Source organism: Callithrix jacchus, chromosome 21 (assembly GCF_049354715.1).
Source record: "Callithrix jacchus isolate 240 chromosome 21, calJac240_pri, whole genome shotgun sequence".
Taxonomy (NCBI): Eukaryota; Metazoa; Chordata; class Mammalia; order Primates; family Cebidae; genus Callithrix; species Callithrix jacchus.
In genome coordinates this window covers 25,246,060-25,252,902 of record NC_133522.1, presented here as the reverse complement: position 1 = coordinate 25,252,902, position 6,843 = coordinate 25,246,060, and the positions used below count along the sequence as shown (strand labels likewise).

Genomic DNA, 6,843 nt, shown 5'->3' with positions numbered 1-6,843 from the left:
ATATGATATATATATCATAATATCATGTGGACCCTATAATTATATGGACCATTATAATTATATGGGTCCCATATTTATTTTAACTATTAATTTTTCTGAAAAATTTAAAAAATAATATAAAGTATAAAAAAGTAATATACTCTGTTGTGCTACAGAATTGGTAAGACTGGAAGCTCCACTAACCATTATTATTTCTTCCTTCAGATACCTAATTCTTTAGCCATCACATAGTCAAATATCACCAAAACCAAACCAATGTTTCCCAAAGGTAATTGAGATGGTTTAAGGTTAGATATGGACTTTTAAATTTTAATACTGTTATGGTCTGAATGTTTGTTCCCCCCAAAACTTACATGTTCAAACCAAGTCTACAATATTGTGGGTATTAAGAAGTGGGGACTTCGGAAGATAAGTATGTGAGGGGGACCCCCACTCATGAATGGGATTAGCGGATGAATACCCTTATTAAAGAGGTAGTTGTTCATTTCTTCCACCATGTGGAGACACAGTCAGAAGGTGCCATTGATGAGGAAGAGGCCCTCACCAGACCCTAAATCTATCAGACCCTTGATCTTGGACTTCCCAGCCTCTAGAACTGTGAGAAATAAATTTCTGTTGTTCAGTGGCCCAGGTTGTGATATTTTTGTTATAACAGCCAAGTAAACTAAGGCAAATAGCTATATATTTATTTTTATGCATATTAAGAAATCAGTATAATTAGCACATCAAAAACAATGATTTCATGAATATTACTGCTTGACTAAGACAATAAACTAGTAAATAATTTATATCATTTTAAAGAAAAACTATTAAGCAGATAACAGAAAAAAAGGAACAAATGCTAAGTAATAGAATGAATGGTAGAAATGTTGAAGACAGCACATGTCGGATGGAAGTTTGCCAAACATCGACTTCAACAGTGCTGTTCTCTCTGAGCTAAATTTCCACATACACCCAGGCTGGAGTGTTTCAGCAAACCTGGGGCAGGATCACTAAAGCTGTGTTACGGTGTGGCTAGCCCTCCCATCATATTATTATTGTAAAACCACATACAAGTTTCTCCAGGGGTAACTATCCAGGACCACCAAGACAGTCATCCCTATTACTCTGCTGTCACTTGAGAAGCCATTATCCAGAACCCCATAGAAAGCACAGTATGAATAGTCTCTGCCACCCTCAGAACACCTGAGGAGCAAACAGAGGGGGAAGCAAGGACAGATGAAATAAACAGGGAACTGTGACATGTGGGAAGCAACAAAGAAAACACCTGCACCGTGTTAAGTATACTGTAGCTACTTGAGCTAGTTAACTCTTCCAGATAACTCCAAGATGAAGGCTTTGTTGTCCCTCATCTATAGGTAATAAAACCAAAATCCACCAACTGTGAAGGGAGTGAAACCAGCTTCTTTGACTCTGAACCTGGATGACCATTGCACTTTACAGTAGAGACTGAAGAAGCGAAGTGATACAGAGTGGATGAAAAAGGGTGGAAGTACCTTGAAAAGATATGTATCAGATACTTTATCTTTTTCAGACGGAGTCTCACTCTGCTGCCCAGCTTGCAGTGCAGTGGGGTGATCTCGGCTCACTGCAACCTCCACCTCCCAGGTTCAAGCGAATCTTCTGCCTCAGCCTCCTGAGTACCTGGGATTACAGGCACCTGCCACCATGCCCAGCTAATTTTTGCATATTTAGTAGAGACAGGGTTTCACCATGTTGGCAAAGCTGGTCTCGAACTCCTGACCTCAGGTGATCTGCGTACCTCAGCCTCCCAAAGTGCTGGGATTACAGACAGAGTCACCATGTCCGGCCTCAGATACTCTTTTCCATAAGTTAAAAAAACAATGTAAGGCAAGTCACACAGTCATGAACCCTGAACTACAACCTGGATATTTGAATGGCCAGTTCAATGCTCTGTCTAGCCCCATTTTTGGAAAGTCTTGAGTCTTCGGTGGAAGTTATAGTTGGAAAAGAGGCATGTTTAAATTAAGTCAAATGGAAGCACTGCTATGCCAAGTCATAAAGTTAACATACGCACAGTGGCTGGCAGCCATGGAAACAATTTCTGCTGAATAGGTTATAAAATAAATAGGCTGCTACAGGACACTCTCTGAGCAGTATCATTTTATGATGTTGGATCCAAAATCCTGAGCATTTTAGTGGACTGGCAGGGAAAGAAGCTGAAATTTACCTTGTCAAAATCTTTATTGGAATACTGCTGCTTTATTAGAACACGGATTAGTTCTTTCTTCAACTTAGAAGCTAAGTAAGATGGTTTCTTCAAAAGCAAGCTACAAAGCCCATATTCTCCCCAATGGACTCTAGTATCACTAAATTCAAAGGCCACTTTTGTTCTTATGGTGTTCTGCCCATGGTCGGGGCTACATAAATATTGGTTGAATTGAATCAAATTTATTTGAAAGGCTGTAACACCTGTGTAGGGATAAATGAAAATCATCTAAGCATGAACAAAAGAAAAAATTATAAAAAAGAAAAGCATTTGTATTTCTAGCAGTTTGTACTTACTTCTTTTATAATCATCTTTTGAAAAGGTCATTAGCATAAAAATAATTTTAGTCTATAATGACAAAAAAGTAACAAAATTATTATAACTATGATTGCTTAGCAATTCTTAGTTATATATTATACCTTTTGATTGGTACCTTAACACACAACGCTGCTATTAAGAGGCGTATTAACCCACGTTTTGATTCCAGACAATCCTCTTTAAACAAGCTTTATATGTATGAAATGCCATTAGACATAAATTTTCTGTTAAGTTCTTTGCATGTATATTTCCTTCACTTTGTTTCTCTTTTACTATTCCATAAAAAATTATGAAACCATATTGTATAGTGTCAATAAGCATCACAAATAACAAAATCCAAGTAATTATAACTCTCAATACTTGACATTCCATTTAGTTTTTATTCCTCTATACCCTTCCTAATAATCACAGAAACATAAGAATATTTAATTTAAAAATCACAATTTCACAACAAGTAACTAATAATGACAATTTTGTGATTTTGAATGTAATCCTGAATCCTGCATGATTGCCTCATTGAAAATAATCTCTTCTGTGTCTTCTATGTAATAAAAGAATAACAATCTGTAGCCTACAATTTGAATGATTTATACTGTTTGGTTCCAGATCTTCCCAGCTCTTTTCAGCAAAGAATTTTTTAGCAAAGCAAACTTTATGTGGAGCCAGACATAAGAAGACCCTGAATGGCATTGAGAAATTTATCAAAGGAAATGAGACCATTTTAAAGGTAATTGTTTTCTCAGGGTAAGTATAGAAACTTTTTCCCTTGAGTTCCACAACTACAACCTACTTAATCATTAGAGGTACCTTGTATTACTGCTCAAAAAAATTTTACTTTTTCCTCACATCTTCTTTGGGAGGAGTATAATTCCCCACTTAATCGATTTGACAGTCAAGTCACTGCTTGAAAGAAAATCTAAAATTCATGGTATTGGCTTTAGGGCCAAATGTAGGTGACCAGGAAACTTCTTTATAAAGATTATCCCTTTGTATTCCGTGACTGAATGCTGGGAATGAAGAGAAAACATGATGTAGAGATCATCACAAGATTTAAGACTTACGTCTGATGCCGTAAGTCTCCAACCCTGAGGGGAGGAAAGTCTTCTTTGGAGTAGGTCTGAATACATTCTGTGGGCAGAAGAAAAAGAAGTCAATTCTTGTTGCCCAGAAAACAAATTGTGGGTAGATTGTATTATTATTCCACAAATATCCAGTTCTCCCCACCCTAACACTGAAGAATCGTGAATGTCCAACCCATTGATACTGGCTTGATTAGGTGATTTGTTTTGACCAAAGGAATGAGATAGGATTTGATATATACTGTTTTCACACAGCAGCTTTAAACATGCTTACATGTTTTGGTTTGGTCTCTTATTTATTCCCTTCTGCCATGAGAAAAATATGCCTTTGTTAGCCAGTATTTCTTCAGCCTGGATCTCAGAATAGCAGATATGTTGAACACACCTAATGCGGTCAGATCCTGGCGAAGAGATGCTCTGCCAACCTGCAGACCTGTGAACAAGAAATAAAAGCCTTTTGATATAAGCCATTGAAGTATTGTGGGTTGTTTGCTATTCAAGTTAATAAAAGCCTTTTGATATAAGCCATTGAAGTATTGTGGGTTGTTTGCTATTCAAGTTATCCCAGAAAATCTTACTAATGCACAATTCCATGAGCATCAAATCAGCAATCTGCACATATAAGAAGGCAAAAGTCATATTTTACCTGATTTCATCTGATACTGCCCTCTTTTTGCTTTCTTCCCTTTTTTACGTTTTATATGCCCCATCATATTGCAAAGGCATATTTTGGCTGTCATCTGTTGTTTTTACTATATGTCCCTATAACATTCAAGAAGCTATAGAAGATTCATAAATAAATTACTGGGCTCATGAGTTCAACCTAGACATTCTCCCAGACATACTTGGTAGACATTAAATCTGAGAGGATTTGTCTTTGTATGGTAAATTAAGAAGGCATTGCTAAAATCTGCACACTAGCTGCTGTTTTAATATGGTGAGTTAAAATACAATACAATACTTGTGATAGCATTTAGTAGTGGTCTTGTTATTTAATTACCATTCCACTATGTATTTTATCTCATATGCCAACACATTTAGTTAAGATGAAGCATCCTCTGTTTTACAACATTCTGAATATCATTAATTTGATATCATTAATCAAAACTAAAAGGAGAAAATCACTGATAAATCAACCAATCTAAATGAAAGAAGGGAGTCAGGGCAGATAATAGAATTTGGGGATGTACAAGTTCTCTTCTAGCTGCTCACAGGATTGCCTAAAGAAACAGGCTGGCCCAGGAGCACCTTTCTATGCCAAATTATACAGCAGGGAACTGATAACACAGCTGGGATGCTTGGATTATGTGTGTGACAAACCCCCGAGGAACTGCCAGCCAGATGCCCACAGTAAAGCCAGTGTTCCTTGCTTAGCACAGACATGAAACTAATGATGCATCCCATGATGCAGCCATTAAGATAAAACCATCTGTGGGTTTATTTATCCACCATTTTATCACTTATAGATGTACATTAAGAAAAGAAAAACATGACAGAGAAAATAATTTATATGAGTAGTTTATTAGTACATAGACATGGCCTAATGACTAGTAGTCCAGAAATTTGAAACTCTCTATCACTCAACTGTCTCATGTTGCAGCATCCACACTCTTTTGTGTGTGGCCCCAGTAGCTTAAAAAGTTAAACTATTGGCAGCAATGAATAAGCTATCAAATTAATTAATTTTTAGTGTGGAATACTGATGCAGGATATAGGAGGACTTGAGGAAAGGCAATCTTAGATTAATGTCAATAGTTTTGAAAAATAGTGAACAAATAGCTGTACCACACAAATGGCTAAGTTGGTTCCCATCCATTTAAAAGATTAAACACTTAAAAATTAGTGTGGTCAACCATAGCTAGCTTACTATTGTCAGTGGTCAGTTATATAATAGCAATACTCATAGTAGTGACTTCAACATAAAAGTCTTGTTCTTCTAGAAAGTTAGAATTTTATTTGTATTTATTGCAAAGCAATATTTTCATTTAGTATTATTACTGTAATTTTCTCTGCAGAAAAATATTCCCAGCAAAGTATTGCAGAGATTTATTTTATCTATACCACAAGCAAGTGAATACTTTATAAATTACTGTAATTTATAAAAGTTTCATACAAGTTTATTATTGATTACATTAACTATCCTGTATATATTAAATAATATCATCTGCATTTAACCAGGATGCACTTAAGACCTGGACATACACCTAAGACCTGGACATATCAATTTCTCTGTCCTCCTATGCCATTGCATAGATGGTAATTGGAAGAGGTTAAATGAGTATATATTTTCTAAATCCAAATCAAATTGACTTTCTACTATGTAATGAGAAGATTTTATTTACTAGTTTAATTATCATGCTTGTCTTCTTCATATGAGTATTACATAGACAAAGCAAAATTAAATGCCCACCACATACAACATATATGATGTAAAGTTCTAAACGAGATGTTTAAACAATGTTTTAAAATGTAAATATTAGATACAGGGAATCTTGACAGTTATAAAAGAATCTTGACTTCTTTTATCTGCTATGATCGATTTCAAAGCAGAGCTATTTATGTTAAAACTTACCACAATTAGAAAATTCTATAGTATTTAAGTCAATTATTGCTACTGTCTGAATGTCTGTGTTCCCCTAAAATTCATATGTTAAAATCCTAACCTCCAAGACGGTGGTATTAGGAGGTGAGGTCTTTCGAGAGGTGATTAGGTCATGAGGCCAAAGCCCTCATGAATGGAATTAATGCCCTTATAAAAGAAGCCCCGGAAATTTGCCTTGCCCCTTCAACTGTGTGAGGACACAGAAAGAAGGTTCTGTCTATGAGAAAATGGGCCCTAAACAGACATCAAATCTGCAGGCACCTTGGTTGTGGACTTTCTAGCTGTTAAAACTGTGAGAAATTTCTGTTTCTACCCAGTTTATGGTATTTTGTTATAGCAGCTGGAATGGACTAAGCTATTTTCCTCAAAATTTGTTTGGCAGAAAGATGTAGATAAATTAAATAGAATAGCTTAGAAATGTTTCAGAAAATTTAAGCTTTTTCTGGATTGATAACCATTATTTTCTCTCTCTCTTTTCTGGAGAAAAAGATACTACTACGTTAATCAACTAGTTTAAATATATGAATCCATAGATTTACTTTATTTAAAATGACAGAAAACATGATGTTTTAGAGGGCTATAATTGTAACAGATCAATTTATATAAAAATAAAA

At 35.5% G+C, this 6,843-nt stretch overlaps 1 long non-coding RNA gene across 1 annotated transcript in view; it reads right to left on the bottom strand.

The window, feature by feature from the left end:
* Positions 1–3,907: 3,907 nt before the first annotated feature.
* The window catches only part of LOC144580648 (uncharacterized), a 438,055-nt gene continuing 435,119 nt past the window's right edge, over positions 3,908–6,843 (bottom strand). Inside the window, exon 3 of the long non-coding RNA XR_013530590.1 lies at positions 3,908–4,060. This is a non-coding gene — a long non-coding RNA (uncharacterized LOC144580648). The remainder of the gene's footprint in view (positions 4,061–6,843) is intronic.